Genomic DNA, 24,766 nt, shown 5'->3' on the forward strand with positions numbered 1-24,766 from the left:
ATACTATTTAGTGTTTTGGCTGTAATACTTTCAACCCTGACATTTTGCTTCACATTTTTCTTGTAAATGTTGCTTTTGTAGAGTTGCTCTAATAAATTCTTTCCTGTGTTTTCCAAAGTATTGCCTTGCCCCTTGGCTATCATAGGGAAACAGCTGTGATTTAAGACATCAGCTTTGCTATTAACATCAAGTGGCTGCATAGCAGCCATGAATCATCTTTATGAATGTGTTCTGACTAAATCATAGGACTCATTAGGTGTGGATGGATGGATGGATATCTGAGAAAGTGATATAGGTAATAGGCTGTCTTCTAAGATAATGAAAAAGTTTTCACCTTCACTTTTCTTTATATGCTTGCCTTGGAAATGGTGGCTTCAATAGCAAGCTTGCAAACACAGAGCTGACAATGAGTCTATCCCTGTAAATCCATGCACAAAGGTCTGATTCATGTGGTTGAATGATGATTATTCACAATTGGGACTTCTGTAGCACAGTATTTTATCAGACAAGTACAAATTAAGTTTGGGCTTCTTTTTTCAAGTTGGAAGTTGTCTGGAATCTGATGGCCAAGAAAGAATTATTCATGGTGTTCTCAGAGGAAGGTGGGGAGATTCACTGGAATGAATCACAAAGAAATGTGCAGAAAATAAATTTCCAAATTTCTGTTTTGCCAAAACAGCTATTTAAATAGCAAGCATTCCTTCTACACATGGCCTCAGTGGGGAGGGTATTTAATCTTTCCTGTATAATTTTTTTATTTCAAGGAAATTACTTTATTATTCTACAGAAGAAGCAAAGATATAAGGAAATTGCCTCTTGGCCAAGTCGTATCTCTTAACCCAGAAAATACAATTCACCCCCCAAATGAGCTGGGTTAATCTGCTCTTCTTGATAATGTTTTGCTATAATCAGATTTTTCATAGTTGCTCTCTAAGTACTAATTTTTTTTTGATCAAGCTTTCAATTTATTTGCTGCAAAGAATGGTTATTTAACAACAAAAAACCCACAAAAAATAGCCTGAACATTAACTGCCCTAAGACACGAACTCATTAGAAGCACACAGTCAGATTGATTGGACTGATAGTGATGGTGATGATAATAATTGCATTACAGCAGTGCCTTAGGATCCTAGCTGTAAATGAGGTTCTCATTCTTGTAGGTACAAAACTAAGATCCTCTCCAGCTCAACAAGAAGTGAAATGAGAAGCAGTGAGAGCTTGAATACAAATCTTCCCTTCCTTTTTGTTTACTAAAAAAAATAATTGAAAAAGAAGAAAAAAAAGAGGAGACCTGTCTGGATCCCAGCTAGATATAGAATCATTCAAGTAAAGATATCTAGGATCATTGAGTCCAGCCATTAACCCAGTTCTGCCAAGTCCACCAGTATGCCAAATTCTGTTCTTCAGCACCTGCAAAAGAATCAAAACAGCCATTGAGCATTCATGTGAAACAGTGCTGGAATATGGCACCTTCTGCCCTCTGTTTGTGGGAAGCAGTTAATAAAGAAATGAAATAATGAATGATGCAGCTTCCAGCTGCAGTAGTGCAGGTAGTGCTGGCAATAAGCAGGGAGCACAAATGCCTGTTTGAAGGATGAATTGAGGTTTGTACCAAGCTATTGCTTTTACAGTCGAGCAGATGTCATGGGCTTGCTTTACAGGATATTATGATGTATGAAACCAAAGGCTTCTGAGTAGTAAAAATTACTCCTGTCAATTCATCTTTGTGTATGGCACTTTGATATATCATTCACAGCTTAATTATATTGTCACAGTCGAGAGATTAAAACAAAAGTCAGGTTGACTCTTGCTTAAACCTCTCTCTGAAATAATGCTTATAGGTGAAGGGGGAAAAAATCCATAAGATCTATATAAAATTCCATTATAACATATTGTGCCATCAATAACAGGTTCCTTCCATCCAGTTTCACGTGGTGCAGCTAGGGAGATATTCATCAGCTATCCCTCACTGCAGGAGCACAAACAGCCAACACCAGACCTGGGGAAAAGCCAGAATGGGAATTGTCCTTTGGACAAGGCTTGGAGTGGCTGATGTCTGGGATGTGCCAAACCCCTCTGGAATTAGGGCAGTGGAGCCATGGCAAAACCCACTGGGGCAGGTTTGTGGCTCTGACTGGGAGAAGGGTCTGAGAATTCCATCTGGGAAGGTCTGGCTGTCCCTTTCATGGACACAGAGATGTCACCTGTCTCCAGAGAAACTCCTGGCTGGTGACACCCAGGGTTCCTCCAGCTGCCATCCCTGCCCGAGGGACAGGAGGGGAGGAAGAGCTTTTCAGCTCTCTTGCTGGGCTCAGCTTGTTAGCAAGGAGATGAATGGGTTTTGGGTTTGCCTATTAACTGGTGGGTCACACATGGAGAAACAAACTCTGTAATCAAATAAATTTCACCATGTTGTTTAGGCATGCAGCGTCTGAGGTTTAGTTGTTATCAACTACATTGATAAAAGCAAAACCCAACTGAGAATTTTCTGTGTTCTCAGACTCTCTGATACTCTGTGTGTTTTACCTTTATCTGATAAGCTCCTCTTGTGTGAAGCTTTTGGTTGAAGTGAATTGCATATGGGTACCTAATAGATATCTACAAAGCATCCAGAATATCAGTGCAGTTAAATTAGGTTGAAATTTTTCAAGATGTTGTGTTTGGCATATTGCTCCTGCACCTTATGTTTCTGGATGATGCTGTAATGCATATACAAATTAATATTAATGATTAATGCCAGGTGCTGTAAAAGAAAAAATAATTTAAATACTCAAAAGTAAATGCAAATAAGATAAAGGTGCTAATACAGTTCATTGTATTATTTGCTGCTGTGTTTTATATACATTGATTCAAATGATGGGTTGAGGCATGCACCTAATTTATTTTACAACTTCCTGCTGTAGCCGTGATTTTGCCCATGGGTGGCTTTCAGAGTGACAGCTTGGAAGGCAGAGAAAGGTTGTTTATCTTTTCACTCCAGGATGAGAAGCTAAAGGTGTGGACAGGCAGAGGTGCTGGCAATGGTGCCAAGTGGTGTCAGCTTGGTAGAAATGGCTAATGAGGAATTTTTTTACTCCAAGTGATCACTTTCAAGCACTGTGGAATTTTTTTTCAGTGGATGCAAAGGTAGGGCTGCTCCAGATTCATCTGCCTGGGGATGTGGCACATGCTGACAGCACAATTTAGATATGTGTGAGCAAGTAGATTAATGAAGCATCAGGAAAAAGTTCAGACAGACAATCTTCTATACTTACTGTGCCACTAAAAGATTAGATTGGCTGTCATAAATTACTAAGCTGAGCCTTCTAACTACACCAATTTGGTGCCTCTGCCTTTCTCTTCACTAGTTTAATGAAACTGTGCTTGCTTGCCTCACATGTTAAAGAATCTATGTAATAAAACAACAGAAAAGAAAGAAAACTTCACATGATTCTCTGGATACCTGGATGTAAAGAAATTCGTTGGAATGTGATGTTTTCAGAATTTGCTTTGCTAAAATAAATTATTTCCATGTATGCAAAGTGCTTGTGTAATTTATGTAAACAAATTTTCCCTCCCCAATTTTACATGTTGGGGAAAAAAATGTTTAGTGTGCTGTAATTTTGTAAGAATGCTGCCAAAAAAAACTGGTCAATTGTCACAGATTGCTTGTAGAGTACAAGGCACATGTATAGGTGAGAAAATTTCAGGGAAGCTTCTGATCAAAGTCAGAAAACAAACCTTCAGCATTCAAACAACTCAATTTCAACGTTCTAGGAAAATGAGGATTTTCTTTCCTTCCCATGCTGAGGCCCCAGTTGGAATGAAGCAGATCTGTGACCTGATAGTTAATGTGCAATTCGAGGCCCTTGCCCTGGGTGGAAATGCTGTTGTTATTTAGCAGTAACCTGCTGCCCCTGAGGCACAGTGTCAGTTCATGTACAATGCGTTTAGTGATGTGTTCTGCGCGCACTAAATAAGAATTTGATTTTCCATTAAAGACTTGTTGAGAACAGCTATCTTTCTGAAGAGCTTTTCACATCTGTTCTTATCTTACTATTTTAATTGTCTAGAGCTGTGTCTGTGTTCCAAGATCCCTTTTTCTGCTCTGTAATAAATTCCTTTATGATGCTGCCGAATGCTGTTGTTAATGTGGAATTGCCTGGCTTGACTTGGTGATTCTAATGCCTTTTGGGTGAGCTTTGTCCATCTGATTGAGACTTCATAAAATCAGTAAATGTCTCTTTTTTAGTGTGTGGGTAATTTGCCTTTTAAAAAAGGAAGAGGTGGAGTCCAGTGCTGTATAGTGATGGTTGGCATAGTAATATTGTTGTTCCTTTAGAAAAGCATTGACTGGGCAGGAGACCAGAAGCAACAGTTTGGCTATTATTCATCTCTGGAATATTTAGGCTTCTCTTTTTGGCGTAATTTGCTAATAGAATGTTTCGCCTGAGTAACCAATGTCTTCTGAAGGAAAAAATAAACAGATTTGTTTATCTGTAGCAGCTTGTTGTGATTTTTCACTTCCTTTCTCTGTATGTATTTATTATATTTTGTATGCAATGTATAAATATTGATATCTTGGAGAATAATTTTTACAAATAATCTTTTTCTAGTGTAGTTATCTGTCTCCTTTTTATTTCTTTTTTTTGTGGCCAGATGATATTTTGCAGTTTAGCAGCATCCTCACGCTTTCCCTTTGTATTATAAATGAACATCACAAATATGCAATTAAGAAAAACATTTTTTCCAAGCAGGTATGGATGTGGTGTTCTTAAAGTAATGCAGGGAACGTGGAACTTTCCAAGAGGATGAGAATGCAAACATAGCCCTTGCTGGTGTAACTAATTTAATACTCCAGAGATTTCTGAAAGGAGTCAGTGTGTCTCTTCGAGATCCTAATTGCAGTACTTGGTCCTTGGTTTTTCCCTTGTGTATCCCATAATGCCAATTCTGCCTGCCCTGGTGAAGCACACTCCTGTCCCAGGCTGGAAGCTTTTCCAGTCCTCCCTGTGTGCTCCTTGGGGAGAAGGTTGAACATGTGGAGATCTCCTTGACTCTTGTCTGAGCTGTTCCCAGGGGTGAAAAGTGAGAGGCTGGAAGGATTTGGGTAGGTGGGGCATTATATTAGCTACAGGTGAAGGAATTTTGAGGCTACTTCAGCCTGAAAAAATGATCTAATCTCTCTGTATTTCTCCCTTGCTACACCGACTTGTGCAGGTTTGACTAGTCCTGTGTGTGAAAATCATTTAAAATGTCTCCGTATATGTAAGTTAATAATGCAATAATTCTCTAAAATGTTTCTGTTCTTTTTCTGCGTTGAGGTTTTTTAGTACTGGCTGGTTTTTAATTTTGTTCTTTAGCTGTACTTAGTATATGATCATGTCGAGTTACTTGTTGAAAGTCTTATTGATTTCCTTAGAGTTCCTGCCAGTTTCTAAATTTTACTGTTAATCGTTTCGATAGTAGGAGCTCCTTGCTCTGCAGCTCCCTAGATTTTTGGTCAGGTAAGTGTAAGATAAATTCCTTAAGTAATAAGATGGTTTATGTGTTACTGTGTAAGTAATGGATTTAGTTACTTTGATGTTGAATGAAATATTTCTCCTAATGTACATGATTTCAGCAGAAAAGTTTAGAACTGGACTAAACTATAAGCCACTGCTATTAAATATTTGTATGGAGATACTGCAGGTTCTTGACTTGCTGGTTTGATAGGGAATCTGAACTCATTCCTGAGTTTGCCCTGAAAGTTTCCTGTGAGCAAATAATCTCTCTTAATTTGCCTCTTCTAGAGAAAATGAAAAATAATAATCTTCTCTTGGACAGAACCTGATATTTAGCAATATTTTCAGATCTTGAGAAGAAAAATAGATTTTTGTTGTCTGCATACACTCCTAAATTACTGTGCTTGTAAATTACTGTGAAATTGCTGCAGTAAATTACTGCACCATAAAATACTGCTTCTCGGTGGCTCGGGAAGATTTTTTTTGTGTACATGCCACGCTTTAAAGGATACTGTAACATAAATCAAATTTATTTGAAAGGTATTATTAGGTTTTGTGTACTCTGTACTGAACAGTAGCGTATCCTTAGCCATGATTACTCATAAATCCCACAATTATTCAAAGAATAGCCACACGATTAGAGTAGCGTTGACTGTGTTATCCTGTGTTATTACAACAGTATGGAAGCATTTTAATAATAACAAGGGATTTAATTGGTGTAAAGACTTATTTGCAGAATGCTAAACACGTTGGTAAGCAAGGCATTTGCATTGTGCATTACAGGCACCCGGAGTATTATCAGCTAATTAGGAACTGAAAGGTCATATGTAGTGTTAGTAAAGGCTGACTTCTGCACAGTTGTTTTTCAGTATTAAAAGGGCTGGAACAATGATTATAAGTTTTATGTGACTTTAAGTATGGTTTATTACCTTCTGTGAACAGTTCCTAAAACATACTTTTAAGCAGTTTTCAGGGAACAGTGCACGATGAAGTTTTGCAATGAAGGTACTGATCTGCAGCTAGAAAATAATGTGGAAGTGTTTGCGTCCTAATAGAATGGCATAAATATTTAATCTGATTCTAGGAAAAGCTCTTTGTTTATCAGCAGATGTATTTTGTCAGGTGGTGGGGAAACTATGAATTTGGGTTGATTGGTCCAGTTAAAGGAGGAGAAGCATTAATGGGAGTTGGGTACCCCGGGGAGTTCTTCATTATTAACCTGCCAGTTTGAAATTCCATCTGTAACATACTGATCAAATGCTTGTGACAGTTTAAGCTTTATTGTCACCTTTAAACCTCTACAGAAGGAGGATTTCCTCTGAAATCTGGCTGTTTCTTGCCTAGCTGTTAACTATGCATAGTGACATATTCTGGTAGTTTCTCCTTCCTTTCAGGTCACTGTTGTCTGCAGACTTCTTTTGCTTCAAGCTACAGTATTTTATCCTCTTTCTTTCCTCACTTTTCATTGAAATTCTTGGCAGAAATTGTGGCCCACACAAGTATTTTATCTTCTGTTCAAACCTTTGGTTGTTTATGACCAGTCAGCTGTCAAAACCCTGTGTCTGCTGGTGAGCTACAAAGTCATCCTCACTGGAGGCTGAGTTTATTTTTCTAAGGAATTAAACATGTTATCATATAGGTGTGGTGTTGCAAGTAGCTGAAAATACATTAATGCTTCACAACGGAGGAAGACTGTTGCTAAGCAGGCTAGGGTGGATTGTAATTTTGTGAATAAATACCTTTTTTTTGCAAGTGTCTGTGTAAGGCTTTGAGGTGACTGTCCTCACCCAGGGCAGCGAGGGTCACACAGAGTTCTTGTCCTTGTCCTTTCAGCAGTCAGAAGGGACACTTGTTGAATGAACTGGCTGGAGAGATGTGTTCCACTCTCCTTCCCACCCAGAACTTGCCTAGCTTGAGCTTTTCCCTAAAATCAGGGTCCAGCTGTGCCCAAGGGGTGACTTTTAAAGAGGCAGAGGGGAAAGCACCTCCCTTCTCCCTGCTTCCCAAACCAGATGTGGCTTTTTGGAGAAAGACCCCACAATCTCTCAGGGTGTGAAAAGCTATGGCATTGCACCATGGCTGATGGCTGGAGTTCAGATTAGTTTTTTTTTTCCAAAATGGGCTTTCTTCACCAGAGCTTGTGCAATAGTTGTGCCTCAGTGCCTGTGCTTGAGCCTCACAGGAAAATGTGCATTTACCCTCAATTAAGGAGATATTAATGTAACAGACTGATTTTGTGCTCCAGTACGGTTATTGTACCTTTACACCAAACAAATGAACTCCAAATGGCAGAGTTCCCCCTGGCTGTGCTGCTGGAGGGTTATTTACTAGTTTGTCCCAGAGCAGTGTCAGGAGCCCCTGAATTCCCCTCGCCTGACCCAAAAAACTCCTTCATCTAGGAGAGCGACTTGGAATGCATAAAGTGCTGATGGGGGATATATTTCACAAGTACAGCTGAAGGTAAAGGCCTGGCAGTGTGGTGCTGTGAAATCACGCTGCTGGCAGACCTGCCAGGGAGAGGATCTCACCCATTTAATGGTTTTTTTGCTCTCCAAGCTGTTGGAGTTCCAGCCTTCCAGGGCATTGGGATACAATTTGCTTATCTAATATCTGTAATTAATGGGTGAGTGCAGGAGCATTGTAAAGATGGAAAATGATGAACGGCAATCAGGCATTTTATTTCTGTTAAATATTGTACTCTTCAGCCAGATTATTGTTAACCCCAGATGTTTTATGACTTTTTGATAATAGCACAGGGTGTTTTATTCTTGGTATTAATTGGAGTTACATTTGCTAATGCAGAAATTCATTCTGTCCATTAAATAAGTTAAAATTGCTCTATTAGTCAGTTCATGGTTCTAACAGCTCTTTATTTTTTAGGAGTTGTGTAGGAGGAAATTCAAATTTATTGTCCTATATGTTGCTAGTCTGGGACAGGCAGAATTGGAGGGGAGAAACATCACAATCTCACAGCTCAGCATAAAGCCAGAAAATAACTCCAAGATCAGGGATTATTTCCTGTTTTGGTTGAAGAATCTATTTAATGGAAGTACATGAGAGAGTTTTAAAAGAAATTGATTTCCTTACTAACAATGTTTTCTTGCCTGAATAAGAGTTTAATCATATTGGTGGGAAACAAAATTGATGAACCTTTAAGATCAGATGGTACAGAAATAGTGATTAGAAACCATTTGCCTACAGCTTAGAAGACAAAAATTTAGATTAAGCACAACTGAAACATTAATTTAATCTAATTCTGTTGAAGTCATGGGGAAAATCTGCTGCTGTAAAATTAATCTTACTCTTCATTTCCAGTTATGAAAAGAGTGAAATAATGTCAGTATAATTCTAGTTTAAAAGTCATCAATATACTTTCTTCTCCTTTGTACCTGATGCAAACATACTTCTCATTTAGGAAATGTCCTCCTCCTCCTGTCACGTTGCTTGCTTTCTGCCATTCCCTATCAACAAAACTGTCTAGAATTAGCTTCCCAAAGCCAAGGAAGTGAGATCCCAGCAGTCAAAAACCTGCCTAGAACAGAGTTTTAAAAAGAGACAAAAAAAGTATCTCAGCTGCTTATATGCTTGAACAAGAAATCAGCCATGGACTTGAAGCTGTTTCCTGAAAGAAATTCCAGGAAAAAAAGCTGTTTCTGCACGGTTATTTTGCTTTCCAGCCAGGATTCTGGTCTGGGCATACAAATAGTTTGGACTTGAACTCGGGTTGCCTTTTCCCCCTTGTCCCTTTGCCACTGATCTCCATAAATTATGGCTAAAGGAATCATTTGGGGAATGTGTCTCTTCTGCTGATGCTCCTGTGTGCTGCACAACTACTCCAGTATTCACTGTTCTGTTAAAAGAAATGCTTTGGGGTTTTGTTCAGGGGTTTGAGATGCTCTTACCCATCGAATCAAACACTTACTGGATAGGAAGAGCCCACTCATTTAATAAAGGATTCATTTCTAATTCTGTTCCTGGCTCCAAAAAATAATAGCAAATTAATTAGTTCAGTCTCTGAACTCCAATTCTGTCACTGCCTCCTTTATTGTGCAACACCAAAATGCTGTTGGCTCACAGGTTCCAACATTGTCCTTCCCAAACTGTTTGGAGGCACCCTAACAGACTTTGGCGACTAATTAGTGACCTTTTCTAGGAGAAGTCCAAGGAGGCATGTGGTGTCTGATAAAGCCCATCAGACTGGATTTGGTTTTCGTACTACCAGCAAGACCAAATGCTGCCTGGTGTACAGTTAAATCTTCATACTTAACATGCTTCTCTCTTCTGCCAGCACCAGGATCAGGCTGGTTGGTTGGTCCCTCTTCCCAAGTTATAATTACTGAGCAATAAACTACTTCCATTTAGGGCAGATTCACTGAGGTAGGCAGGTTTTTCTCCTTTATTTCAGCTCCCCACTGCCAGTCCCAGTTCAGCAGCTTCCTTGCTTCTGTGCATCTGGGCTGAGCCTTCAGTCCTTACCAGAATTGCTGATTTGTTGGGAAAAATCTCATCTACTGGGGTTTTAGAAACTTCATCATTTAACTGTGTCATCCTTCAAACACCTAGTCTGTATTCATTTAGGAGCTTGTCCTGGGGTGTTTTGGGAAGGCTGAAGTAGTGCCATGGAGGCTTAAAATTTAAGAGGTCCAGTTTGTGATAGCTTTGTGACAGATGTGGTGAGAGTTGAAGCGTCACCTTAAGTTACATACAATGCAAATAAATCTTGGTGTAACCTCTCAAAACTGTCCACTGTCTGTATAGGACAGTTGTGGTGCTGTAGGAAGAGGTACTGACTGTGATTGAGCCTTTATTTGCTGTAGGATGTGTGGAGCAATCCCCACAGTGAAGGCAGCCTGTGCTGGTTACACCAAGCAGAAAAAGCCTGTTTGGTTCCTGTGGGTTTCCCATGGAGCAGGAGCTGCCCATGTTTGCACAAATGGAAGGTGTTGGACTTGGCTGAAGAGAGAGAGGGCTTTGCTAACACCCCTTAGTTGGTTACCTGGCGTTCTATGAGCTCAGGCCAGGTGTCTGGGGAATGCTGTGGGTGAAACATGAACCTGTGACAGCTCCATGGTGTGTCCCAGTGCTGTCACAGCTCTGTCTCAGTGTCTCCATTAGTGTTTGCAGCGTGCAGGACGCACTTGCATACTGATGTGGGATTGCTGAAGGTCAGAACTGGGAAGGGTTGTTATGCCTGCAGATACTAATAATTCACAGATATTATTACAAATAAAAGCCAAGCAGCATGAGCAGTTTCAGCAGTGCTGGCTTCTCACAAACTCAGGGCTGTTGGTTGGTGTGGAAGTTGCATGACAGCAGCAGTGGTGCAGAGCAGTAATGCAGACTGGAGATGTGCTGTAGCTCGCTGAGGCCAAGGCTCTGTGTTGATTACATCTGTCATCCTGTGAAATTGGAGACCTTTGTTTTGTGTCTGGTTTGGTGCTCTGGTGATGTGAATCCAGGGAGGACTTGCTGTCTCAAAAAGCTGTGCCACTTAATGTTTTCAGATAACTTTACCCAAATGGAGGCTTTTTTTTTTTTTGAGATACATACATTTTTAAACATAAAACAAATATATTGCTGTAATAGAAAAGTGCAGTTATTCATCAGTGGATTGCATTTATTACGTAATTCCTTTAAAGGGAAACCAAGTATTTGATTGTTCTCACCTACCAAAAAAATATCAATTAGCATGCCAAACTAATTAATCTTCCAAGAGGTAACAATCAAACACAGCACATTTCCTCCCATAGGAAGACAATACTTCTAAAGGTCACCATTTAGCTGTGCACCTCCTTTTATTGCACTGTCTCAAAAAAAAAGAAGAGGGGGGGCAGGAAGGAGGGGTTGAATGATGAGAGCTCAGTTCTCTCTAATGCTTAATAAACTTAACCTTTATCATGGTATTGAACTTGATGATCCTGCATGAAAGAGGAGAGCATGCTGCTTTAGAGGCATTTGTGCTGACTGTTAGTTAATCATTTTTATTTGCTTTATGGGTACGACATGGAATATTTATTAAAATTCTTCAGAGCATAGTAAATATGAAGAGAGGTTAAAGCAGCAGAGGAAGAAGGATGGTTCCTCTGAGAAGAGAGGGTGTGTGGGTACAAGTGACTGTAGGGGATGCATGTTGACTACAAAAAGATCTCTTTCTGAGCAGTCATCCTGCTGTCTGATTCTGGCCATAACTTCTTGAGGTGCAGATAGTGCCAAACACATGATTTATTCTGTCTTTATCTCTAGGTTTCTCCACTGTATGAAACGGTTAAAGAAATTTGGCATAACTGAAAAGAAATACTGAATATTTTCTGCTCGTATGGTCACATTAGCAAGTGTGGGAAAAAACAATCATTTTGAAAAGGAAAAGGAAGAATAAAAATGTAATACTTCGCATAGGGGTATTCTCAAAGCCATCAAATTCAAAGCTTTCAAATTTCATCTCCGATCAGGCATCTTTTATTGCTGCATTGTAAGGAGTTAAGTATCTTTTCTCAAGCAGACTATAATTCTTCATCATACATGGTATGCTAAGTTGCTTTAGGAGGTAACTAGAGAATGAATTTTTTTTATTGCTGATCCCGAAGTAGTGCCCAGAAATTCATAGGTTCCATAAGCGTTTCTAAAGATCCATTAAAATCATCCTAACCAGGATGGATGGCAGGATGCTCTGTTTTACGTCATGCTCCTCATCTGTACTAAAATTAAGCTCCTGTTTCCTTAATTGAATATTAAATTTATTTTATTCCTCGGTAGACTAGACTTTCAGCAAGTATAAATCTCACTTTTATTTGCGCCAGGTGCTAATCTTGCTCCAAATACACACCCTGACTGTGGCTCTTTCCCCAGGGAATTTAAGCATCTTTGCCACGTGATGCTGATAAATGGGATGTCTGTAGATTGAACTGAAATGTGGGAAGCCTGAGTTGCTGCTGGCAGGTTGGCTGTGGGATGGTGCTGTCTGTGCCACGTTAAGGGTTTGGGTTCTGCAGGCAATTTCTCAGTGCTGGATCATCACTTGGAACTGAGAAGAAGACAAAAAGTATGAAATAACTTTTTTCTCATCTGTTGCTTGGGTGTTTTCCTCAGAGAAGGTAAAGCAAAGTGCTGCTCAGAAAGCAGAGAAAGGACACTGGAGGTGAGAAGTGTATTAACCAGGCAGGAATGAAAATAGGACATGAGAAAGATGATGAATCTCCTACACTTTCTTACTTTTTCTGCTCTGCCTCTGGTTTGAGATCGGTTTTTATCTTTTTTCCCAACTTGTTTTCCTTTTCCATGATGCTGATATGGGTAGCAGTCAACATTCTAGATTAAGAATGTCTGTTCAGTGCCTCAGGATCCATGCCAGCATCACTATTTTTGGTCTCCTTGGGCTGAGAAGTGAGGGCAGGGCTGGTCCCTTTGTCCCCTCAGCTGAGCAGCAAAGGCAGTCAGCACAATAAGAGCTAAAAACAGCTCCCACCAGCAGCTCTTTGAAGATGCCCCACCTCTGAACTTGTTTTAGGGATGTCAATCATTTGTGATGTTTGATTTGCTTGTCAGTCAGTGCCAGCCTTCCCAGATCTGTGAAGTGGGGCTGGAAAGGCTCCTTCACGTTAAAGCCTCTTTAGTCACTGACAGGTTTGGTGCAGAAAACATCCATCAGCGTCACTAGTGGGAGGAAGCTGTGCTGCTTCTGTCAAATTCCAGTGCTCCTGATTAGTGGATTTTTGTTGTTGTTGTTGTGTTCTTATACTCCCCCAGGAAACCCACAGGATCACTTGTCTGACACTGTGTTGGTTCCCAGGGACATAATGTATAGCTTATTCCCAAAGCTGTAAAGCCTGATGTTTGCTCTACAGGAACAGCAAGTGCCTTCAGAAGTCAGAGAGCTGCTTTTGGGCTGAGTTTATTTCCCTGAGAAATATATGTACAAAACTTTTTGCTACCTTGTGTGCACCTTTATAGATGAAGTAAAATGTGCTGGCAATCGCTGCTTTAATTTTTGTGTGGGCAGCTGTTACATTTCTATAAGTATTGCTCCTTTTGAGAAATTGCTAGGAGATATAAAAGTTTAAGTTCTCTGCTGGAACATAACTCTGGCTTTCATAAAAGCCTTGCATTTCCCAGCCCGTCAGTGTGCTTTGCCTGTCACATGCTTGAACATGTCTTGCTGCTCCTCTTACAAATCCAACTCTGCCTCAGCCTTGACAGCAAGGAGTAGATTACTAACAGAATGAATTTAAAATAAAACAAAAGCAAAATGCAAAGCCTCCATCAGTTGAGCTTTTTCCTAGAAACCAGGGAGAATAAACAGTAATGACTGTCTTCAGTGAAGTCATCTGTCAAATCCCAAACAAGTGGTTAAACAAACTTAGTATTTCTGGCCAGAGGAATAGAAGGAAGCATGGGAATGTCTCAGTTTGGGATATTTGAATGTGAGCAGGACTGCCAGCCCTGAGGAGCACCCTGTGGCTATGAGGGACTGCCTGAGGTAGCCACCAACTCTTCTGCTCTACAGAACACTCTTTTTCTTGTAGTTTGGAGCCTGTTTGATGGGCTGTAATTGCTCTGTGGTCCATCCAGCCTGTTCAGGGCCTGGGAAAGGGCTTCTCCAGTGGCACAGCTCAGGTCTGCAAGGCTGGTCTGGATTCCCCATGGTAGATCTGCTGGGAGATGCTGAAAGCCTCTCCCAGTGCCTCAGTCAGCCATTCGCCTGCTGCAAGTATTTTACACACCTCTGGCTGTAAGGGCAACAATACCTTTCCATGGCTTGCTACTTCTGTGAATAATCTGGGAACAGTCTCTTTTGCAGTGGGTTTGATTTGATAAGATTTGCTAGTGGAATAATATTACAGCTTGCAAATATTTCAGTCAGCTTTAATATAAATTTTTATGCTATGCTAGAATGGAGCCACAGTCTGAAATAATTTCACATCATAAGTGGTTCTAAATGAAAGTACTTGCAGATTATTTCCATCACATATGTGCAGGAAAGAATCTATTTCTGACTAAATAATATTTAAGTCCATTACCTTAGGAGAAAACAGTCATTTCAAGCTTTAGCACCTGAGTGGTGCTGAACTTAAGTGATAGTGATAGGGATCATTATCAGAGTGCTGCCTTCTCAGGAGAAACCTCGCTTTAAAAAAAGCTTGGGAGTTGCACTAATGGGTCCTGGATAGGCACAGTCCAATGCACTGAAGGCTGAGGATGCAGCATCTTGGCTTGCCCAGCTTTTGGAAGGGATATAAATTTACTTCAATATATTTTTGTATGTGTTTATGTGCATACACTTATCTATTTCTGATCTATATATTTATAAATTTAGAAACATGTAATATCCATTCTTACAAAGGTGACCACAGTATTTTTTTGCTTTTGAAAACTTTTTTTGAAAAGTTTTGGTGCCTTGGAGGATTCAGAGATCTGGGAGCTTCCCTTCTCCCCATGCAGCTCCTGCAATGCCAAACAGCCCAGTTTGGATTAGCTTTCCTGTGTATTGTCTTGCAGATGTGTTTCGTTTTTATAAGTCAGACAGTTTGTGAGTGAAAGAAGTGCTGGGCAAATACCAATCTTTTAAATACCCTGGGGCTGGTGGTGCCAATGCTCAGGGGAGGTTGATTGAATCATGACTGTAGTCATTGGAAAAATGAGCAAACAATGCAGCCCCCAGTTATGTAGTGGTCTAAATTCATGTGAACATGTCTGAGTTGAGGTGGAAAGAGATAATATTTGTGTATGTATTTAAGTCTTTACTGCTATGGAGATAAATAAGGTTCTTGGCCTCAGGTTCTTGGGTTTGCATTGAGCTGCTGAGTTTTGAGACTGATATTTTTGCCTGAGTTGGTCAAGGAAAATAAATATCTATTTACAGTTATAAATTTTTAAATGTCATTTGATTTATGTAACAATTACTGGGAGAAAAACAGTACTTGTTTCTTAGGGTTATTTCTTTGTTTTCTTCTGTGAAAACCGAATCCTTAGAAAAAAACTCAACACACAGCATTAGAAATATCCTGGTTTCCAGGATCTTTCTTTTAACATCCTCTGTTGGGCTCTGCAGAAACATTCATGCATGTTCTGAGAAGTTGCCTTTGAACTTGGTGTGCTGATAGCCCTGCAAGGATTTAGTGTGGTGCAAGGCTGCAGGATCACTTGGGCAGCAGCAGCAAATTGCATCTGTCTGCCCAAGGCTTCTGTTCCACAGGGGTGTTCCTGGTGCAAGAACTGAACAAGTCTGAAGTCATTTCAAGTGTGAGGAAACTTAATTTTGCAGTGCCGTTTTGATTTAAGAGTTGGCTCTGGAAATGTGGCTTATTTTACTTGTTCTTTTATTAAATCTTCAGGCTGGTTCTAGGTGTTTATCTAGATTTTCTCTCTGCCCATTGTTTCTGAAGTGCTAAGTCATCTTTGTGAAGAACACCAAGATGTGCTGAGTGGCAGATTTGGGATTTTTTCCTGTATCCCACATCCCTCACTTCCCACTCCAAACCCCTGGGAGCTGCTCTGGATTGCCTGCAGGGTGTAACACAGCATCATCCCTGCCAGGAGCTCTGGTGAGCTGCAGAGCACATTATATGGCCCTGTAAACCTGATTTAACACCTCCCCATGGAGCTGGAGCTCTAACCTTGGTGCTCTGCTCCCCAGGGACAGCAGCAGCTCTCTGCAGAAATTGCTAAACTGCTCTGCACATTTTGCCTTAAGATCAGTGCTTTTATGTCACCAAAGCTTTTGGATCTCTGAAGTTCTTGCATGTCTAAAATCAAAGATAAAGATGTACCTACAGCACTGCTGTTGTTAAATTTCTTTATGGTACCTAAACCTAGCCATGTTTTCAGTACTTTAGAGGAAACAGAGAAACACTGTTTTCCAAGTATTTATTCTTGATTTCTGGTTGCCTGAACTTCAGTCCATTGAGTCTCATTCTCCTGCAGAACAGAGATCAGTAAAATGGTGTGATTAATAAGATCAAAGTTAGACATTTTAGTCTTGTCTAAACTCATTTTTGTGAGTTACTTGGACCATTTTTTAGCAGAAGCCAAAGTTGGGAGGAAATGATGTGTTGGTATATTAAGGTATAATATATATTTTTACTTAGAAGTCCATGTTGTTCACAAAAAATGTACAGAATTTTTATATTCTGAATATTGAGTCTCATTCTCCTGCAGAACAGTGATCAGTTAAACGGTATGATTAATAGGATCAAAAATAGACATTTTAGTGTACATTGAAAAAAAAATTTTTACCCATAAACTGAAGTCAATGTTTGTATACAAGAAAAAAAATAACCTTTCAAGTGTCTACCAGCATGTAAAATTACCTGTCAGGGTAACATATGAATATGTATTTTGTTGAGGTATAGGAGGTGCACATGAAATCTGCCAAGAAACTTGTTCTTTTTAGGGTGCTTAGCTTTTTGTCCCTCCCTACAGATGGATATGTAGCAGTTTCAGATTTGTAATATATGTATTTGATAATAACAGAAGTATGAAAGTTACATGAAGCTATCAACAATGTTTTTAAAAAAATATTATATTTTTGTTCTTCATCAAAGTTTATGGGAATTCTTGGTCTTCTGTTAATGATCTCAGTATTTTGCAGTGCTTGAAAATTGGACTTCAAGTGAGAAAAAGTGCTTATTTGAATTCCCTAAACCAGAGTAATCTTTACTTGTTCAGAACTCTTTAGAGTGGTATTAGCTACTCAACTTCCATATTAAAAAATAAACTCGAGAAAAACAATCACCAAACAAGCTGCTACTGACTTGAACATGCCCTGAGTTATTCAAAGCTGAAAGACTGAAAGAAAATATATTTTCTCTTGCTTCTTTTTACAGCATGAAAATCTCTTTAAAATGTGAGCAACTCTGTAATACTATTGTACTCTAAATTTTATGAGGAGGTAGGTATCTTCTCAATTCTTGCCAGATTACACAAAGTTGTTATTTTAATAACAAAGTGGCAGGTAGAGAAGATCTATTGATTTTTTTTTTTTTTTCCCCCTGTCTTGTCTAAACTCATTTTTGTGAGTTACTTGGACCATTTTTCAGCAGAAGCCCAGGTTGGGAAATAATGTGTTGGCATGTTAAGGTATAATAGGTATTCTGACTTTAGAAGTCCATGCTGTTCACAAAAAATGTACAGAATTTTTACATTCTGAATAAAAGTGCTGACAAAGGATGGAGCAGGGAGCCATTAAGTAATCTCAGACCTCTCAGGAGTCTGTGTGAATACTGAACATTATTAGTTTGGGCATGTGGAAGTCTCAGACCTGCAGATTTCTTCTTGGGCTAGTGACACTTGGGAGAGAGGTTGGTTTGGTTTGGTTTTGTTTGTTTGTACAAGAGCACAGAGCTTTATGAAATCCATCTGCTGGCTCAGCACAAATTTCAAGCTCTGCATCTGTAGACATATTGCCAAAAATTGCAACCCGTGTTGCTGAAATATTCCCTTTCATGAAAGTGGATGTGGGTTTATTACTCCAGCAGCTCTTTTGAAGAGGATCAGTCAGATCAATTGAAAAATGTCTGTATAAAGTTGGAAAGGCACATGCAGGTGTATAAATCTCACATTTTGATGTGTTTTCTTTAACCCTTTCACTCCGAATTGATAAAGTGAAGGACTAATGAGATCTTTTGTGATTTTAGTACCTTGGCACATTCTGGTTGCTGGGCCATTGTTTCCATGGACAATACAGGTATCATTATGAAGGAATTCTCAGATCATGAGATGCAGGAAAGTCCTAGCTTTCCTCCCAGGACTGTGAAGAAATTCCTGTATGAACAGGAGACACAAAGAGCTCATAGTGTAGCCACAGTTCTGTTTGCGTCAGTTACAAATGGGGCTGCTGCTGCTCCTACTTGCTTATTAAAACTCAGATTTATCTGTTTTTCTGCAGTGTGAGAAGGGAAACTAGAGGAGATCTAATACTCTTCCAGTCTGAGCAACGTACTAAGTAACTGCTAAAATGTCAAATGCTATTCAGGCATGGTCTGCAGGAATGTGGCATTTTTGGATGTTTGTGTTAGTGCATTGGAAATGTTAACAAAAACAATCATGATGAGACATTTAAATTTCTTGTACACCACTGAAATATTCAGAATAATGCAAGTAATTAACATACTTCTAAAGAAGTTTTTAAATGTTATTTTTAATATTAGCAGGATTCAAAAATAACGTTTCGACCAAGTGTCTGTTTAGGTTGCACTGCTTCCCTTTAAATTCTGAGCCTCTCTGTGGGGTAATTCTCCTTCTCCTCTAAACATGGGGCTGCCTTCATCGTGCTTCATCTCCCTGTGCCACCTTGGACCATTAATGCAAATTGGAGGCCAGATAAGAGTTGCTCTGGATTTAAATTGGTGGAACTCACAGCAGAATCTGTCTCCAGTTCATATTAATGACTGCAAGTGGGAGAAGCTGCCTGAGCAGAGAGGAAGCTCTAATGAGACCATGTTCCTTCACCCGTGGCCATCTCTCTGCCACCTAATCTCTTGGCTAGACTGTCGAATCAAGTTAATTTAATTGTATTTTCAGTTGAACTCTGCAAAGTGCAAATATGGGAATAAACAAGGAATCATGTTTGCATGTTCAAATGTCTTTCTCTTTAAATTCAGTGCTTAGATTTTTCTTGGTAATTGCACTGGAATTGCTCTGTGCACGCCTGGCTGCTCCGGGGGGTAGGCAAGGCTTTTTAGTCCTGCTTCTTGGAGCACCTGGGGCATTGCAAGAGCCCACACTCACATGGGCCTTTTCCTCTGGAGGAGGTTCAAATAAAAACCAAGGGAATATTTGTTTGTCCATGCTGCTGTTAATAACAGAGCGAGCTTTCTGTGCAGAGGCACTGTCTGTCAGCAAAGCAAACACAGCATATTGTGATGTTTGTGTGCCTGACTAAGGGCAGTATTTATTTCATCCTTGGAGAGCTTGCATGGAGGACAGAATTCCCACTGTGTCAGAAAGGATCTGCAGCAGATACCCTAAACTCCCCTCTTTGATAAAGTGCCTTTTGTCAGCAAGTGTGTGTGCTGAAAATTAGCAGTTCCTTCAGCACAGAAACCTTGACATTGAATATAATTGAGGAGGTTAGTGTCGGCATGTTCGTAAGTATTACCTGTCATTTGAAATATGACAGTGCTGTAACTGCAGGACCTTGGGGACTTCACTGGGCTGGCACTGCCATCTGACTGCCTCAGAGTCTGCAAGAGCTTCCCAGCCACTTCGACTCTGAGATAATTAACATGGCCCTGGAGGCTTCTGCCTTTTGCTTTTCTGCACTTGTTGTTTAATAAGATGTTTGTTGTTCTGCTTGTCTTTGATGCAGTGGTGTGCCATTAGGGACACAAGGTCCTTCACATGCTGTCACAGTTAGTGGGTTTAGGTAATGCTGTCTGTGCAGCCATTCCTTTCCATTCCAGCAAATTAAAATATTATCATCAATTAGCCAGCTATGCCGGGTGGCTCGCTCCGTTTCTGAGGTGATGCACATATTTATGGTGTGTGAGAGCAAGGTGACAGGGAGGAGAATATTATACAACTCAATTGCCAGAAAGAAAGTCAGGTTTTAAGCAATGTCAAATGAAATGATATCATAGGATGCAGAGATGAAAGGCAGCATGCAGCACCTCAGGGCAGGAATGGTTGTTTCATTCTGGGAGGCACAGCTTCAGGGTAGAAGGTTATCAGCTGTCTGTGGTCAGGGAAAAAGTTATTATAATCACTTGCATTAGTCAGGATCATGACGGTTTGTTTAGTCCATAAAGTCCTTTTGGTGTGTTTCTGAAAACAAAACGGGTTTTTAAGAAGATAGGAGAGAAAACAGAGACGGAAAGTTTGGAGCATCTTTGTGTCGACAAGCTGAGCACAACTGGTTTTACTTTTCCACTCTGTGAAAGTGTTTTAAAGAGTTGTGAAAAATTCAGCTGTGTTGCTCCAGAGAGATCCATGCTAATACTTTGACAGCTCACATGGCTGAGCTGCTTTTTGAATATTGTAAAAACTCAAAGCAACACTAACTCTCAATCTAAATAATCAGCACCAGTGGATGGCATGGTTGAGCCAGGGTGCTCCCACAAAAGGGCATTTTTAGCCACAACAGAAGCTTCAAAAATGTATCTTGTTTCTAGGGAATTGTCTGTTTCGGGGAAAAAGACCCTTAAGATAGTCTCCTTCTGGGTGATTTTCTTATTTTCTTTTATTTTTTTTTTCTTTTCCCTGACAGTTGTCCTCTCTTATGTGTGTTTATTTCTGAAGGAAAACACAAATGAGCATAACCTGGAATGTGCAACATCAGAGAGCTATGGTTATAGCATTTAACTTTTCATTTCATGAAGTAAAAACTAATGGAACTGGAAAGGTATCTCATTGCACCCATTTAGTTTGAAATACTTCTAACCTGTCTTGCTTGTGGAGCGTAATTGATAATTACAACTGTGAAGCAATGCCGGAGAGTATTGAACAGTGAGTTTGGCTGTTTTAGAGGAATGCTTTGAGTGGAGAAGCTTGGAAAATGCCATCAGATAAAGTTGTAGATATTGAAAAGATTAATTTATACACCACAATCCACCCATAAGGACTCACAGTGCAGTAACATCTTTCCAGTTCCTTAGTGTATTATTGCCACTGTCATGCTAATACAGAATGAAAGAGGGAAATACAGCAGTTTTCTTCCAATAATCCAGCATTAGTTCAGGAGTTAAAGCCAAGATGACTGAAAGCTACAATATTCTAAAGACTCATTCTCCAGTTCTTTTACATTATGAATATAAATATCTTCTCAGTTATAGACATTAGGCTTGCATTGTATAGCCCACCATTAGGCATAAAACATACAAGAAAGCTGCCTGCATTAGGCTATTGAAAGAGCACTGATTTACAGCTCTTCTGTTCCCTCACTTTGCAAATATTAAGGGAACAGTAAAGGGAAAAAGTACTGAGAAGTCTACATAAATACATCCATCTTTGACTTTCATTTAGGAGTTTGGCTGACATGGATTTTTTTGAGTGTTCTAAAATACAAGTCCAACATTTGTTGTTTAGTCATAACCTGACTGAAAAATCACAGGAATATTCAAACATTTCCTAGTTGATCCTTTTCTCACTTAAAAACCCTGTTATTGGAGGGGAAGAATTATTCTCTCAATAAAGATAATGAAGTGCAGAATATTGATCAACAGTGCTGATTCTTGCTTGGATTTCAGTCAGCAGTGACAGAAGACTTCAGCAAAAAATTTGATACAAAGCCTCTTTGCAGTGGATGGGATTGTTCCTTCATTCTGCCTTGGCCTCTGCTCTGAGGCTGCAGGATTTTTAATGGGAATTGCAGAAATAAATTTTGTAGGATGTTAGAAGGCTCCCAGTGGTTGAAAGAAGCATACTGTACACATAAATATCCTTGTTCACGAAGCCATTTAACTTTTATTTATCAAAAACCTATGGAGTTCTGTCAATTTTCTTACTGAATGGTAGAAAATAGATAGAATTAAGTGAGTAAAATTAACAGTAATAAAGTTAGGGAAGCATGAAATTAAAAAAGTGATTGCAGTAATAAGGTATAAAAGTTTTTCAGGAAAAATAATACCCTCTTGATTTGGTGAAAAACAATATTAGTACTACTTATTAAAGAAGAATATATTTATATGATCAGTATCACATCAATGAGGTCTACGTACTTTTTGGTTTTACCTACTCTACTCTATTTGTCTATCTCAAATTAATGTACTTTACAACTGCTAATCAATTTGTTCTTCTCATTTTAATGATAGGTAAGTATTACTAGCCTGCTTTTGAAAAAGAAAAAAGATTGAAGCTGAGGCTTGTGAGATAAGTGGTAAAAATCCTTTTAAAAAAAGGGCTTTAGTTTCAGGTTCCTGAAGTTGTGTAGCTCAACAAAACGTGTAGAGTTTGGTGTGTGCTGATACCTTGAGTAGCATTTAGGTACTTCAGTTTGAAATTTTATGCATTGGCAACTCAATGTGAAATATGTGTGCAGCCCCTGAAACAGCAGCTCACCCCTCCAAAGGAGAGCATGCTTCCAAGGAGGAAGGAAATAATTATTTTTGCCTTTTTTCCCTTTTGCCCCACAAATTTTCATGCACTCTGCACAAATTTCTCTAACAAGGGAATGGAAGAGGAGTGAGTGTGGAGAAATACGAGTCAGGAAGAAGATTGAGGTTACACATTGCAATATCATCATTATTCTAAGAGATGGATTTGGATTTGAATTGCCTTGGGAATGGAGGCTCTAAAATTGCTGAGATGATGGACTTGTGTTTAGGACAAGAGGGAAGTGGACAGGCTGAGGGAGATCAACCTCTCCATCAGCTCTAGGGCTCTTCCACACACTTGGCAGAGCTCAGTTTTCTCTTGACAAGGTCTTCCATGTGAATTCTGCCTTGACAGAATTATCTATACCCTCCCCTTCACAAATTACTATAGTTTAGAGGTGCAAGGATCAGTGTAGCCCGGCAAAACCTTGGTGTAACACTGAGCAGCAGAACAGCAAGGAAATCGTGGTTTGTTCTACACAAATACAATGTTATGGCAGTGCTAGTTTTTTGTATACAGATGTGATTAATATAATTTCACCAGAATAATATATTTAAGTAACTGTTGAGGTTCCTTCCCCAAAGATGTTCATTAAAACACAGACAGAAAGACCCCAAAAAAATCTGGAGCGAGGAGCTATTCAAAGGAGCGTCATTTTAAAACACTTTTCACAGCCATAATATTTCCTGGCAAATTAGTGATTGAGTTCCTGTGAGATGCTCTGCTTTTCACAGTTCTCCAGTGGGTTGGTTCTTTTGGTGTTAAACAGCTCTAACAGACCTGGATAAGCTGAAAAGCTTGATAAGGTCAGAATGGTGAATGACTGCTGGAGACACATCTTATTCACAAAACACGCATTTAGTTCTCTGAATCCTTTCCTATTCATCTTTTTATCTCTGTTTTAGTTTCACGTCTCATATAGAAATGTCAGCGCATTATTATATTTCCCTTTTTTATTACTGAGCTTTGCCGAGCCGATCTTTATTATTTTCTTGATTCTTGCCCTTTTAATAACCTTTAAATATAGGTCCACTTCTTGCTGGCAGACCAGCTACTTTGCCGTGAGGGTTTGAAAAGGGACTCTTGGAGGAAGGAGTGTTCTGGGAAGCGTTAAATTTCCCTGCGTGTTATTATCTGAGTCACATCAGCTCAGTGGCACATTAAGTAATAGGCTGTCATGGTCTGTTGTTATGGAACAGTTCCCATGAACTAGCATTGGGTGTATCTTATGTAACAAGCCTATCTTTAGGCTGATGTACAGCGTTTCACATTCAGCAGGGATGGGGCTGATGTGTTTCATTCCTACCGCCACGTCCGTATTTTTAACACACATAAGGAGCACGTGGAAAGTGGAGGTTATTGCTTTTTGTGCCTGCTGAAAGGAGATAATGTTTCCTCAAAGAGCTGTGTTCTGGAAAGAATAAAAGATTCTGGACCTGTGACTGAAATGCTGTAGCCTGCTGCCTTGCAGGAGATCAGGAATTTGTCCTGTGGCACAAAAAAGTGCATCTGGGGAGAGGTTGTTGCAGTTTTGGTGACATTTTTAAGACTCGCTTCAGGGCCCGGATCAGATGTTTCTTACATACCTATTGGCAAATGCCTCATTTTTATTAGAATTGTTTAGGCTGGAAAAGACATTTTTAGTATTATCTAGTCCCACCATTAACCCAGCACTGCAAGGCCACCAAGAATCCATGTCCCTAAGTGCCACAGCTGCATGTCTTCTAAATCCCTCCTAGGGAGGCAACTGCCCCACTTCCCTGGGCAGCCTGTTCCTGTACCTAACAGCTCTTTCCAGGAAGAATTTTCCCCATATCCCATCTGAACCCATGGCACCATTTGATGTCATTTCCTCTTGTCCTGTTGTTTGTGATTCAGGAGAAGAGACCAACCCCACCTGGCTGTGACCTCCTTTCAGGTGGCTGCAGAGAGTGATAAGGTCTCTCCTGAGCCTCCTTTTCTCCAGGATGAAGATCCACAGCTCCCTCAGCTTCTCCAGAGCTTTCCCAGCTCCGTTCCCTTCTCTGGACATTCTCCAGCTCCTCAATGTCCTTCCTGGAGTGAGTGACCCAAACTGAACACAGGATTTGAGCACTGGAGCTGCTCTCCTCAGCAGCAGAGAAATATCACATTCATGGGGTGACCTTTGAGGAAAATCACTAATTTCTTTGTTTAGAGTGCAGAGGGCACAGATCTCATAGAGCAGTTGCTGGTAAATGGAGTATATTATTTCTATATCAGTGTCACCCTGTCAGAAA

The 24,766-nt window shown here is 39.8% G+C and overlaps 1 protein-coding gene across 4 annotated transcripts in view; it reads left to right on the top strand.

The window, feature by feature from the left end:
- The window catches only part of NAALADL2 (N-acetylated alpha-linked acidic dipeptidase like 2), a 394,159-nt gene that overhangs the window by 134,529 nt on the left and 234,864 nt on the right, over positions 1-24,766 (top strand). The gene's annotated exons all lie outside the window — the stretch shown is intronic.

This window comes from Lichenostomus cassidix, chromosome 9, assembly GCF_008360975.1.
Source record: "Lichenostomus cassidix isolate B80296 chromosome 9, HeHo_3.0, whole genome shotgun sequence".
NCBI lineage: Eukaryota > Metazoa > Chordata > Aves > Passeriformes > Meliphagidae > Lichenostomus > Lichenostomus cassidix.